At 42.1% G+C, this 12,651-nt stretch overlaps 1 pseudogene across 1 annotated transcript in view; it reads right to left on the reverse strand.

The window, feature by feature from the left end:
• Positions 1-12,651, reverse strand: part of LOC307186359 (D-aminoacyl-tRNA deacylase 2-like) — a 379,916-nt pseudogene that overhangs the window by 73,015 nt on the left and 294,250 nt on the right. The gene's annotated exons all lie outside the window — the stretch shown is intronic.

Below are 12,651 nucleotides of genomic sequence, written 5' to 3' on the forward strand. Positions count from 1 at the left end.
CTTACTAGTGAAGAAGAAAGGATGAGAAATGTGTATCACAGACCATGAAATCATTTCCGCCCCTGACTATTGAGCATCCAGTGTGCTTTTCCTTTGAAGGATTCAAATCAACCTGGGAACTTTAAAATTTTGTCACTGTTCTGTGGACTCCTGAGGTCATTAGAACTCCCAGAACTTCTTCCCCAATAGACTGCAAGTCCCCTGTCTGTAACAGCTTCTTCACTTCCTGAGACTAGCCACCTGCTTGACCCCAGATTGCACTCAGCAACGGGGCCTTACTTTGGAAAGATGCAGACTTGGAAGCTGCATTGTTTGCACCTGAGGTGCACGAATATTAAGAGGATCAGTCAGCCTGGGTAGCCCAGCTGTCCCTCCAGCCACATGCTTCCGCTATGGCTGTGCAGATCCCATGGTAAGGGCTGCCCACGTTGCTCCTGATCTTCACTTCGTTCTCTTTGTCTAGAATGGGAGGGAGAGCAGGGGGTAGTTGAGGTTCTGACATACGGTATTTCTGTTTCCATCCAGTAACCAGCCAAACCATTACAGAATATTAGGGATTTTAAAGAGTGGAAAATCTACTGCAGTTGGGCTTACTTAGACAGAGATATATAATTCTGGAGAGGCATGAACATTAGGACTAACCTCTTTTGGATTAAAAACCTGTATTATATTCCAATCATAAAAATCAGTAAATGCTACATGTAGAAATAAAGGCTGCCCAAAGCCAGGGTGGAAATTGAATATGATTGCAAAGCTAAATCAAGATGCAAATGCATGGGGACTTCCCTGGTGGCACAGTGGTTAAGAATTCACCTGCCAATGCAGGGGACACGGGTTCGAGCCCTGGTCTGGGAAGATATCACATGCCGCGGAGCAACTAAGTCTGTGTGCCACAGCTACTGAGCCTGCGCTCTAGAGACCGCGAGCCACAACTACTGCAGCCCACGTACCTAGATCCTGTGCTCTGCAACAAAGAGAAGCCACCGCAATGAGAAGCCCGCACACCACAATAAAGAATAGCCCCCTCTCGCCGCAACTAGAGAAAGCCCGTGCACAGCAACAAAGACCCAATGCAGCCAAAAATAAATAAATTAATTAATTAATCAAAAAAAGATGCAAATGCATGTAATTTCCCATCAGATCCTACTGTAATACTACTGTAGGATTCATAAAATCTAAATCTCTGATATTACACTGTAAGAAAAATGAGGTTTAGAATAAAAAATATTAAGATTAAGAAACTGAAGTTATTTCCTCATATGTGACTTTTGACAGGCATTTTAGGAGTGTAATATGTAGATCCATGATTCATATTAAAAACATTTAGATTCATCAGGTTATTTTGAAATTAGAGAAAAAAAGTAATGTATCAAAAAATCAGAGCTGGAAGAGACCCTCACAATCAGATTGTCCAACACTGTAAAATAAGAAGTTTGACCTACCCAAGGGGTTTCTGAACTCCACTTCTTGGACTGGAGCCAGGTTCCTGCAGTGCATTGTATCACCTTGCAAGCTTATTAAACAGGCAGATTGCCAGGCCCCATCCCTGGAGGTTCTGAGTCAGCCAACTAAGTCTGGGAACCACTGGATTCAAGGCACTCTCCCAGACATGACATTCAAGGAGCCTGTGACACCAGGCTTAGCCCTGCCCTTCATCACTAGGATGGTCAGAGTGAGGATGGAAATGGCATTAGGGTCCATCTGCACTGGGACTGGGCCTCTGTGTTTTAAAGGACTTCGGGTCCCCAATAAGTTTTTCAAACCCCTCGATTCATAAATGCCATCCTTCTGGATCACCACTGCAAACCTATAGCTCCAGCCACCCTGATCTCATTCATCCATTCATATAGCAAATAGTTACTGAGTGCCTACTGGGAATGACAGACAAATACACAGAGAGTGACGATCCAGCAGCTGTGGAGAAAGAGTAGGCTGCTAGGGGAGCATCTTGGAGGACCACCTCATCAGATTTGGGGGAGTCAGCTGGTGCTGATGGATGAGTGGAAGTTAGTCAAAGTGAGAGGGAGACCATCCTTGATCCATCCTCTGGAGGTGGACACATTTCCATTTCCAGCTAATAAAAGGGGAAAAAAGATTCTGGGGAGGCACTAGGGAAACAGGAGTATCTGTCACAGAAGCCATCCAAATCATCCAGTATGTAATGTTAATTTCTTCATTTTGATAACTGTACCATGGTTATACAAGGAAGCTGGGTGAAGAATATAGAGGAACTCTCTGTACTAACCTGAAAACTCTTCTATAAATTTAAATTATTTCAAAATAAAAAAGTTTTTAAAAAACAATCATTCAGATAGAGAAGTCAGAGGACAGACCTAAGGTGGTGACTGTGGAGGTGGCTGATGCAGGCATATGTGAGAGACACTTAGAAGGTAGAATGAAGAAAATTTAGGAATTGATCAAATGAAGGAGGATAAAGAAGAAGGATGCTTTAGCCAACAGGGGATATGGAGGGCCATTCCCTGGGATGGAGAACAGAGGAAGTGAGGTCTGGGGGGAAAGATAATGAGGTGTTTGTGGGAGTTTCAGGTGGAAATGATTGTGAGGGCACCAGGTATCTAGGTCTGGAGCTCAGAAGAGGGGTCAGCATTAGATGTAAATATTTGGGAATCAACAAGAAACAAATGAGAAACACATGACCAAGAAAGTAATTGACATCATTGGAGTAGATGGGATTTTCCTGGCGAGGGTACATAGAATGATAAATGAAAAATGGTTGGAGGGCAGAACCTTAAAGAAGGAGTTAGAAAAAGAGGAAATTGAAAAGAACACCCAAAGAGGAAGAAAGAACACCAGCTGAGCATGATGTTGTGGAAGGAAACAGAAGAAGGACTTTCAAGGAGACAAGATCAGCCCTCAGGAAGGTCAAGCAAGATAAGAACAGCACTGGCTGTGTTATTGACAACCTTGGTGAGTTTAATCTTGATCTTCCCACTAAATGTTTTTGTTACTGCAAAAACAATATGGAAAAATCGCTGAATGTTTTTAAGTGCTTACTTTGATGAAACAAGCCCTGGGCATCAAGCAGCCTGGCCTTTTTTTAATCTTTATTATTCATTTCTGACCTAATATTTATTGTTGTCTGTGTGTGTGTGTGTGTGTGTAAGTGGGGTGTGTGTACTAGTTTTTTTGGTTTTGAATTTCATTTTATTTTTAATACAGCAGGTTTTATTAGTTATCTATTTTACACATATTAGTGTATATATGTCAATCCCAATCTCCCAATTCATCACACCACCACCACTTGCCCCCACCCCTGCTTTCCCCCTTGACGTCCATACCTTTGTGATCTACATCTGTGTCTCTATTTCGGCCTTGCAAACTGGTTCACCTGTACCATTTTTCTAGATTCCACATACATGTGTTAATATACTATATTTGTTTTTCTCTTTCTGACTTATTTCACTCTGTATGACAGTCTCTAGATCCATCCACGTCTCTACAAATGACCCAATTTCGTTCCTTTATATGGCTGAGTAATATTCCATTGTATATATGTACCAAATCTTCTTCATGCATTCGTCTGTCAATGGGCATTTAGGTTGCTTCCATGACCTGGCTATTGTAAATAGTACTGCAATGAACATTGGAGTGCATGTGTCTTTTTGAATTATGGTTTTCTCTGGGTATATGCTCAGTAGTGGGATTGCTGGGTCATATGATAGTTCTTTTTTTAGTTCTTTAAGGAACTTCCATACTGTTCTCCATAGTGGCTGTATCAATTTACATTCCCACCAACAGTGCAAGAGGGTTCCCTTTTCTCCACACCCTCTCCAGCATTTGTTGTTTGTAGATTTTCTGATGATGCCCATTCTAACTGGTGTGAGGTGATACCTCATTGTAGATTTGATTTGCATTTCTCTAATAATTAGTGATGTTGAGCAGCTTTTCATGTGCTTCTTGGCCATCTGTATGTCTTCTTTGGAGAAATGTCTATTTAGGTCTTCTGCCCATTTTTGGATTGGGTTGTTTGTTTCTTTAATATTGAGCTGCACGAGCTGTTTATATATTTTGGAGATTAATCCTTTGTCCGTCGATTCATTTGCAAATATTTTCTCCCATTCTGAGGGTTGTCTTTTCGTCTTGTTTATAGTTTCCTTGCTGTGCAAAAGCTTTTAAGTTTCATTAGGTCCCATTTGTTTATTTTTGTCTTTATTTCCATTACTCTAGGAGGTGGGTCAAAAAAGATCTTGCTGTGATTTATGTCAAAGAATGTTCTTCCCAGGTTTTCCTGTAAGAGTTTTGGAGTGTCTGGTCTTACATTTAGGTCTTTAATCCATTTTGAGTTTATTTTTGTATATGGTGTTAGGGAGTGTTCTAATTTCATTCTTTTACATGTAGCTATCCAGTTTTCCCAGTACCACTTATTGAAGAGACTATCTTTTCTCCATCGTATATCCTTGCCTCCTTTGCCATAGATTAGTTGACCATAGGTGCGTGGGTTTATCTCCTGGCTTTCTATCCTGTTTCATTGATCTATATTTCTGTCTTTGTGCCAGTACCGTATTGTCTTCATTACTGTAGCTTTGTATTATAATCTGAAGTCAGGGCGTCTGATTCCTCCAGCTCCGTTTTTTCATTCAAGATTGCTTTGGCTATTCAAGGTCTTTTGTGTCTCTATACAAATTTTAAGATATTTTTTGGGTTCCAGTTCTGTAAAAATTGCCATTGGTAATTTCATAGGGATTGTACTGAATGTGTAGGTTGCTTTGGGTAGTAGAGTCATTTTCACAATATTGATTCTTCCAATCCAAGAACATGGTATATCTCTCTATCTGTTTGGGTCATCTTTGATTTCTTTCATTGGTATCTTATAGTTTTCTGAGTACAGGTTTTTTGCCTCCTTAAGTAGGTTTATTCCCAGGTATTTTATTCTTTTTGTTTCAGTGGTGAATGGGATTGTTTCCTTAATTTCTTCTTCTGATCTTTCGTTGGTAGTGTATAGGAATGCAAGAGATTTCTGTGCATTAATTTTGTAGCCTGCAACTTTACCAGATTCATTGATCAGCTTTAGTAGTTTTCTGGTGACATCTTTAGGATTCTTTGTGTATAGTATCATGTCATCTGCAAACAGTGACAGTTTTACTTCTTCTTTTCCAATTTGTATTCCTTTTATTTCTTTTTCTTCTCTGATTGATGTGGCTAAGACTTCCAAAACTATGTTGGATAATAGTGGTGAGAGTGGGCATCCTTGTCTTGTTCATGATGTTAGTGGAAATGGTTTCAGTTTTTCACCATTGAGGATGATGTTGGCTGTGGGTTTCTCATATATGGCGTTTATTATGTTGAGGTAGGTTTCCTCTATGGCCACTTTCTGGAGAATTTTTATCATAAATGGGTGTTAAATTTTGTCAAAAGTTTTTTTCTGCATTTATTGAGATGATCATACGGTTTTTCTCCTTCAGTTTGTTTAATATGGTGTATCACATTGATTGATTTGTGTATTTTGAAGAATCCTTGCATCCCTGGGATAAATCACACTTGATCATGGTGTATGATCCTTTAATGTATTGTTGGATTCTGTTTGCTAGTATTTTGTTGAGGATTTTTGCATCTATATTCATCAATGATATTGGTCTGTAATGTTCTTTTTCTGTAGTATCTTTGTCTGGTTTTGGTATCAGGGTAATGTTGGCCTTGTAGAATGAATATGGGAGTGTTCCTTCCTCTGAAGTTTTTTTGGAAGAGTTTGAGAAGGATGCGTGTTAGCTCTTCTCTAAATGTTTGGTAAAATTCACCTGTGAAGCCATCTGGTCCTGGACTTTTTTTGTTGGGAGATTTTTAATCACAGTTTCAATTTCATTACTTGTGATTGGTCTGTTCATATTTTCTGTTTCTTCCTGGTTTAGTGTGGGAAGGTTATACCTTTCTAAGAATTTGTCCATTTCTTCCAGGTTGTCCATTTTATTGGCATAGAGTTGCTTGTAGTAGTCTTTTATGATGCTTTGTATTTATGTAGTGTCCATTGTAACTTCTCCTCTTTCATTTCTAATTTCATTGATTTGAGTCCTCTCCCTCTTTTTCTTGATGAATCTGGCTAAAGGTTTATCAATTTTGTTTATCTTCTCAGAGAACCAGCTTTTCATTTTATTGATCTTTGCTGTTGTTTTCTTTGTTTCTATTTCATTTATTTCTCCTCTCATCTTTATGATTTCTTTCCTTCTACTAACTTTGGGTTTTGTTTGTTCTTCTTTCTCTAGTTCCTTTAGGTGTAAGTTTAGATTATTTTTTTTGAGATTTTTCTCGTTTCTTGAGGTAGGATTGTATTGCTATAAACTTCCCTCTTAGAACTGCTTTTGCTGCATCCCATAGGTTTTGGGTGGTTGTGGTTTCATTGTCATTTGTTTCTACGTATTTTTTGATTTCCTCTTTGATTTCTTCAGTGATCTCTTGGTTATTTAGTACTGTGTTGTTTAACCTTCACGTATTTGTTTTTCTTATGTTTATTTCCCTGTAATTTATTTATAATCTCATAGTGTTGTTGTTGGAAAAGATGCTTGATATGATTTCAATTTTCTTAATTTTACCGAGGCTTGATTTGTGACCCAAGATGTGATGTATCCTGGAGAAAGTTCTGTGTGCACTTGAGAAGAAAGTGTAATCTGCTGTTTTTGGGTGGAATGTCCTGTAAATATCAATTAAATTTATCTGGTCTATTGTGTCATTTAAAGCTTGTGTTTCCTTATTAATTTTCTGTCTGGATGATCTGTCCGTAAGTGTAAGTGAGGTGTTAAAGTCTCCCACTATTATTGTGTTCCTGTTGATTTCCTCTTTTATGGCTGTTAGCATTGGCCTTATGTATTGAGGTGCTCCTATATTGGTTGCATATATATTTATAATTTTTATATCTTCTTCTTGGATTGATCCCTTGATCATTATGTAGTGTCCTTCCTTGTCCCTTGTAACATTCTTTCTTTAAGATCTATTTTATCTAATATGAGTATTGTTCCTCCAGCTTTCTTTGATTTCTATTTGCATGGAATATCTTTCTCCATCCCCTCACTTTCAGTCTGTATGTGTCCTTAGGTCTGAAGTGGGTCTCTTGTAGACAGCATATAGATGTTTTTGTATCCACTCAGTGAGCCTGTGTCTTTTGGTTAGAGAATTTAATCCATTCACATTTAAGGTAATTATTGATATGTATGTTCCTATTACCATTTTCTTAATTGTTTTGCTTTTTGTTTTGTTTTTTTGCGGTACGCGGGCCTCTCACTGTTGTGGCCTCTCCCGTTGCAGAGCACAGGCTCCGGACATGCAGGCTCACGGGTCCAGCCGCTCTGCGGCATGTGGGATCTTCCTGGACCAGGGCACGAACATGTGTCTCCTGCATTGGCAGGCGGACACTCAACCACTGCGCCACCAGGGAAGCCCTTGGGTTTGTTTTCATAAGTCCTTTTCTTCTCTTGTGTTTCCCACTTAGAGACATTCCTTTAGCATTTGTTGTAGAGCTGGTTTGGTGGTGCTGAATTCTCTTAGCTTTTGCTTGTCTGTAAAGCTTTTGATTTCTCCGTTGAATCTGAATGAGATCCTTGCCGGGTAGAGCAATCTTGGTTGTAGGTTCTTCCCTTTCATCACTTTAAATATATCTTGCCACTCCCTTCTGGATTGTAGAATTTCTGCTGAGAAATCAGCTGTTAACCTTTTGGGAGTTCCGTTGTGTGTTATCTGTTGCTTTTCCTTTGTTGCTTTTAATAATTTTTCTTTGCCTTTAATTTTTGTCAGTTCGATCACTATGTGTCTCCACATGTTTCTCCTTGGGTTTATCCTGCCTGGGACTCTCTAAGCTTCCTGGACTTGGGTGGCTATTTCCTTCCCCATGTTAGGGAAGTTTTCGACTATAATCTCTTCAAATATTTTCTCAGGTCCTTCTCTCTCTCTTCTCTTTCTGGGACCCCTATCATGCGAATGTTGGTGTGTTTAATGTTGTCCCAGAGGTCTCTTAGGCTGTCTTCATTTCTTTCATTCTTTTTTCTTTATCATGTTCTGTGGCAGTGAATTCAAACATTCTGTCTTCCAGGTCACTTATCCGTTGTTATGCCTCAGTTATTCTGCTATTGATTCCTTCTATTGTATTTTTCATTTCAGTTATTGTATTGTTCATCTCTTGTTTGTTCTTTAATTCTTCTAGATGTTTGTTCTTTAATTCTTCTAGGTCTTTGTTGAACATTTCTTTCATCTTCTCAATCTTTGCCTCCATTCTTTTTCCGAGGTCTTGGATCATCTTCACTATCATTGTTCTGAATTCTTTTTTTGGAAGGTTGCGTATCTCCACTTCACTTAACTGTTTTTCTGGGGTTTTATTTTGTTCCTTCATGTGGTACATAGTTCTCTGTCTTTTCATTTTGTCTATCTTTCCATGAATGTGTTTTTCGTTCCACAGGCTGCAGGATTGTAGTTCTTCTTGCTTCTGCTGTCTGCCTTCTGGTGGATGAGGCTATCTAAGAGGCTTGTGCAAGCTTCCTGATGGGAGGGACTGGTGGTGGGTACAGATGGGTGTTGCTCTGGTGGGCAGAGCTCAGTAAAACTTAAACTGCTTTTCTGCTGTTGTGTTGAGTTGAGTTGAGTTCCCTCCCTGTTGGTTGTTTGGCCTGAGGTGACCAAGCACTGGTGGCTACAGGCTCTTTGGTGGGGTTAATGGCAGACTCCAGGATGGCTCATGTCAAGGCGTACTTCTCAGAACTTCTGCTGCCAGTGTCCTTGTCCCTGTGGTGAGCCACAGCCTCCCCCCACCTCTTCAGGAGACCCTCCAACAGTAGCAGGTAGGTCTGGTTCAGCCTCCTATGGGGTCACTGCTCCTTCCCCCTGGGTCCTGATGTGCACACTACTTTGTGTGCACCCTCCAGGAGTGGAGTCTCTGTTTCCCCCAGTCCTGTCAAAGTCCTGCAATCAAACCCTGCTAGCCTTCAAAGTCTGATTCTCTGGGGTTTCCCCTCCCATTGCTGTACCCCCATGTTGGGAAGCCTGATGTGGGACTCAGAATCTTCACTGCAGTGGGCAGATTTCTGTGGCATAATTGTTCTCCAGTTTGTGAGTCACCCACCCAGTGGTTATGGGATTTGACTTTATTGCGATTGCACCCCTCCTACCATCTCATTGTGGCTTCTCCTTTGTCTTTGGATGTGGGGTATCTTTTTTGGTGAGTTCCAGTGTCTTCGTGTCAATGATTGTTCAGCAGTTAGCTGTGATTCTGGTGCTCTCACACAAGAGAGTGAGTGAACATACTTCTACTCCGCCATCTTGAACCAATCTCTCTGTACTCAGGCAGCCTGGTATTGTGGAGAACCCATGTGGGATCTTAGGTGTCAGGCAGACCTAAGTTCTAGTTGTGGTTCTGTCACTTGCTAACTGAGGGACTTTGAGTGAGTTACTTAGCTAACCTCTTGAAGTTCAATTTCTTCATCTGTAAAATGAGGACGGTAGTATGCGTCTTGTTCCTTGAGGATTAGAGATCATGCATGTAAAACCCCACCATGGTGTTTGGCACTTAGTAGATGCTCAACAAATGGCAGCCATTATTATGGGCCAAGTGTTCCTCTTCTGGGCTCTAAAGCGCCTTGTGCATTCATCTACTGGGTCACTAACCATGATGGACTAAAACAACTTGGTCGTTATGACTCTCTCCCAAGCCTAGCCTCCACCAGACTGCTAGTTTCTTAAGGACATCTTCTTCAACTTAGTTTCCCCATCAGCCACCCCAGAGCAGATATCCTGGATGGGACCTTCATTATGCAGGATAGAAGGAAGCCTGGGAGGTGGGCCCTGCCTTAGAGATGTCATGGGAAGATTTGCTTTACTGAGGTGGCATTGGAACCACAGGTCTTCAAACAAGATAGTCACATGGGACTCTGTGTGAGTCTGCAAGGAGCTGAGGGTCATTTTTCAAACTTTGCAAGCAATCTACTTGTGGACATCTCAAGGAAAGAAGGGTGGATCAGGAAAACTAGCAAGAACACTTGGCACTAACAAGTTGGCTGATTCACCCAAACTCACACATAGGGCTCTATAATTCTGGAGAGTATATCTTTCTGAATGAAGAAAAAGAAAGGAAACACAAAAGAAAAAAACACATGAAAATCAGGATACATAGTCTGATTAAAGACCGTTTCCAGGTACCAGGTATAAGAAGGAATACGAAAGAGTAGTAGCTTGGATATCTGGTCATGGGAATTTTCAAGTCATTTGAACGGTTCCATGAGTCATTTGAATAGTTCTCTGAAGTTAGGGACATTATAGATTACTAACAAGTGGAAACTCAGAGTGGCTCATCTGTTCACTGTAGTAGTTTCCTAGGGTCGTCATAACAAATCATCACAAAGTGAGTGATTTAATTTATTGTGTCCCATTTCTGGAGGTCACTTCTGGAGGCCAGAAGTCTTATATCAAGGTGTCAGCAGGGTTGATTCCTTCTTGGAGATTCAGAGGGAGAGTCTGTTCCATGCCTCTCTCCTAGCTTCTGGTGGCTGCTGGCAATGCTTCATGTTCCTTGATTTTTAGATGCGTGACACCAATCGATCTTATCTTTGCATGGTATTGTCCCTGTGTCTAAATGTTCCTCTTCTTATAAGGGCACCAGTCATTGAATTAGGGCCCCCTCCCCCCAGTGACCTCTTCTTAACCTGATTATGTCTGCAAAGACCCTATTTCCAAAGAAGGCCATGTTCATAAGTACAAGGAGTTAGGATTTCAACATATTTTTCGAGGGGTTACAATTCACCCTGCAAAACTTCCAAGCCCTCCTGCTGCCCTTCCACCCTTGCCCACTGTTCACTAGCCTCTGCGAGCTATTTACAGTTCTGCAAACTGGCCGTATTTTCACACCTCCGTGTCTGCACACGTGCTGGGCCTTCAGCCAGGAATGCTCCCATCCACCCCTTCTACTCCACCTGCGTAACTCCCAAATATCTTTTAAAACGTGAGGACTTTTCCCCTTTTTTGTGACACTTTGCCTCCCTCCCGCCATCTCTCTGAATGAGTGACTAGATTCTCGGTGCCCCCTAGATCCATCTCGAATGTGACATTTAGCGAGACAGATGGTGGCAGATTGTTGGCGCACACGCCCTTCCCACTAGACTGCAAGTTCTGTGAGGACAGAGCCCATACATCTTTATCACTGTGTGCCCTGGGCCCACTACACGGTGGACATCCCATGACACAAGACTCAGCACGTGGTAGGAGGCGTAACTCATGCTTGTGGCTTTCCGTGGTCTGATTGAACAGGACAGCCTAGCCAAGCCACATTGTGCCATTCCTTCTAACCCGAACCAGCGCTTTCCATGGGGTCAAGTGTGGGCTGCCAGTGAATTTCCAACCTGATTTCCTCTGCTCCCAGCCTCCCTGGGAGGTCTCCCTGCTGGACCTAGTCAGGCCCAGCCCAATGCAAGCTGTCAAGCCGTGCCGGTCCCTCCCTCAGTCTGCTTTCACAGAGACTGCAAATAGGGGCTTTTGGTCCATGGGTCTCAGTGCCACAATGCAGCATTCAGTGGCTGCTGTGGGGTGCCCCTGTGTGTGTGTGGGCAGCTCGTGGTCCAAGGCCAGCAAAGCCCCATAAAAATGTCAGGCCTGTGCAAAGGCCAGCGCTTTTTGGGCTTTTTGCTCTCCTCACTAGTGGTTTTCTTCTTAGTCACCTGTATCCTTAAAATAGGCCCTTCCTCTCTCCGTCCTGGATTCCTGCTCTCTGATGCTCTTACTGACAAGCACAGCAAAGCAGAGGTCAGAAGAGAAACTGTGCAGATACTCATGGCATCTCAGAGCTTGGAAGTGCTCTGGAAAGAGAGTGTCTTGTCCAATCCTTCTTCCTGTAGATGGAGAAACAGAGGCTTGGGATGGGAGAGGGACTTGCCTACGATTATACAGAAAAGTGCAGAGAGAGAGAGAGGGTGGAGCCTGATTCTGTGACCCAGACCAGACCTCTTTCCCTTCAATCACACTGTTTCCACCTGTCTCTTCCATGAATTATGAGAGTTAAGGTTTAATTGCCTTTAATAGCAGAACAAAGTATGTAAAAATTTGCTTAAACCCCTCCTCTGCCTCTGTCCGCTTAAAAGGGTACTACTTATTCAAAGAGGTACTATCCCCATCGGAAGGGACTTCTGCCCAGGACAGAGCAGAGACAGCGTTTGCTGTCCAGGGCGTTGGCATCCACACATCACTGTTAGTGGAGACCACATCTCGTGGGGTATTACCAAGATAAAAACAGACCTGGATGTTGACTCTCAATTCAAAGTGAGCCCATTTAAACCTCTCATTAAAATAAAAACTGGTTCATCTTTTACCACTTATTTATAAGGCCCAAGTGTTCACTTCAATTAAGTGCCTTAAAAATAAAGGGGGAGGGCTTCCCTGGTGGCGCAGTGGTTGAGAGTCCGCCTGCTGATGCAGGAGACACGGGTTCGTGCCCCCGTCTGGGAAGATCCCACATGCCGCGGAGCGGCTGGGCCCCTGAGCCATGGACGCTGAGCCTGCGCGTCCGGAGCCTGTGCTCCGCAACGGGAGAGGCCACAACAGTGAGAGGCCCGCGTATCGCAAAAAAAATAATAATAAAAATAAAAATAAAATAAAATAAAGGGGGAAAAAGGGATACTTGGATTCCTTTGAAACTCAAGTCAAAAAGAGCCAAATGAAATAGCAACTCTC

Source organism: Stenella coeruleoalba, assembly GCF_951394435.1.
Source record: "Stenella coeruleoalba genome assembly, chromosome: 5".
Taxonomy (NCBI): Eukaryota; Metazoa; Chordata; class Mammalia; order Artiodactyla; family Delphinidae; genus Stenella; species Stenella coeruleoalba.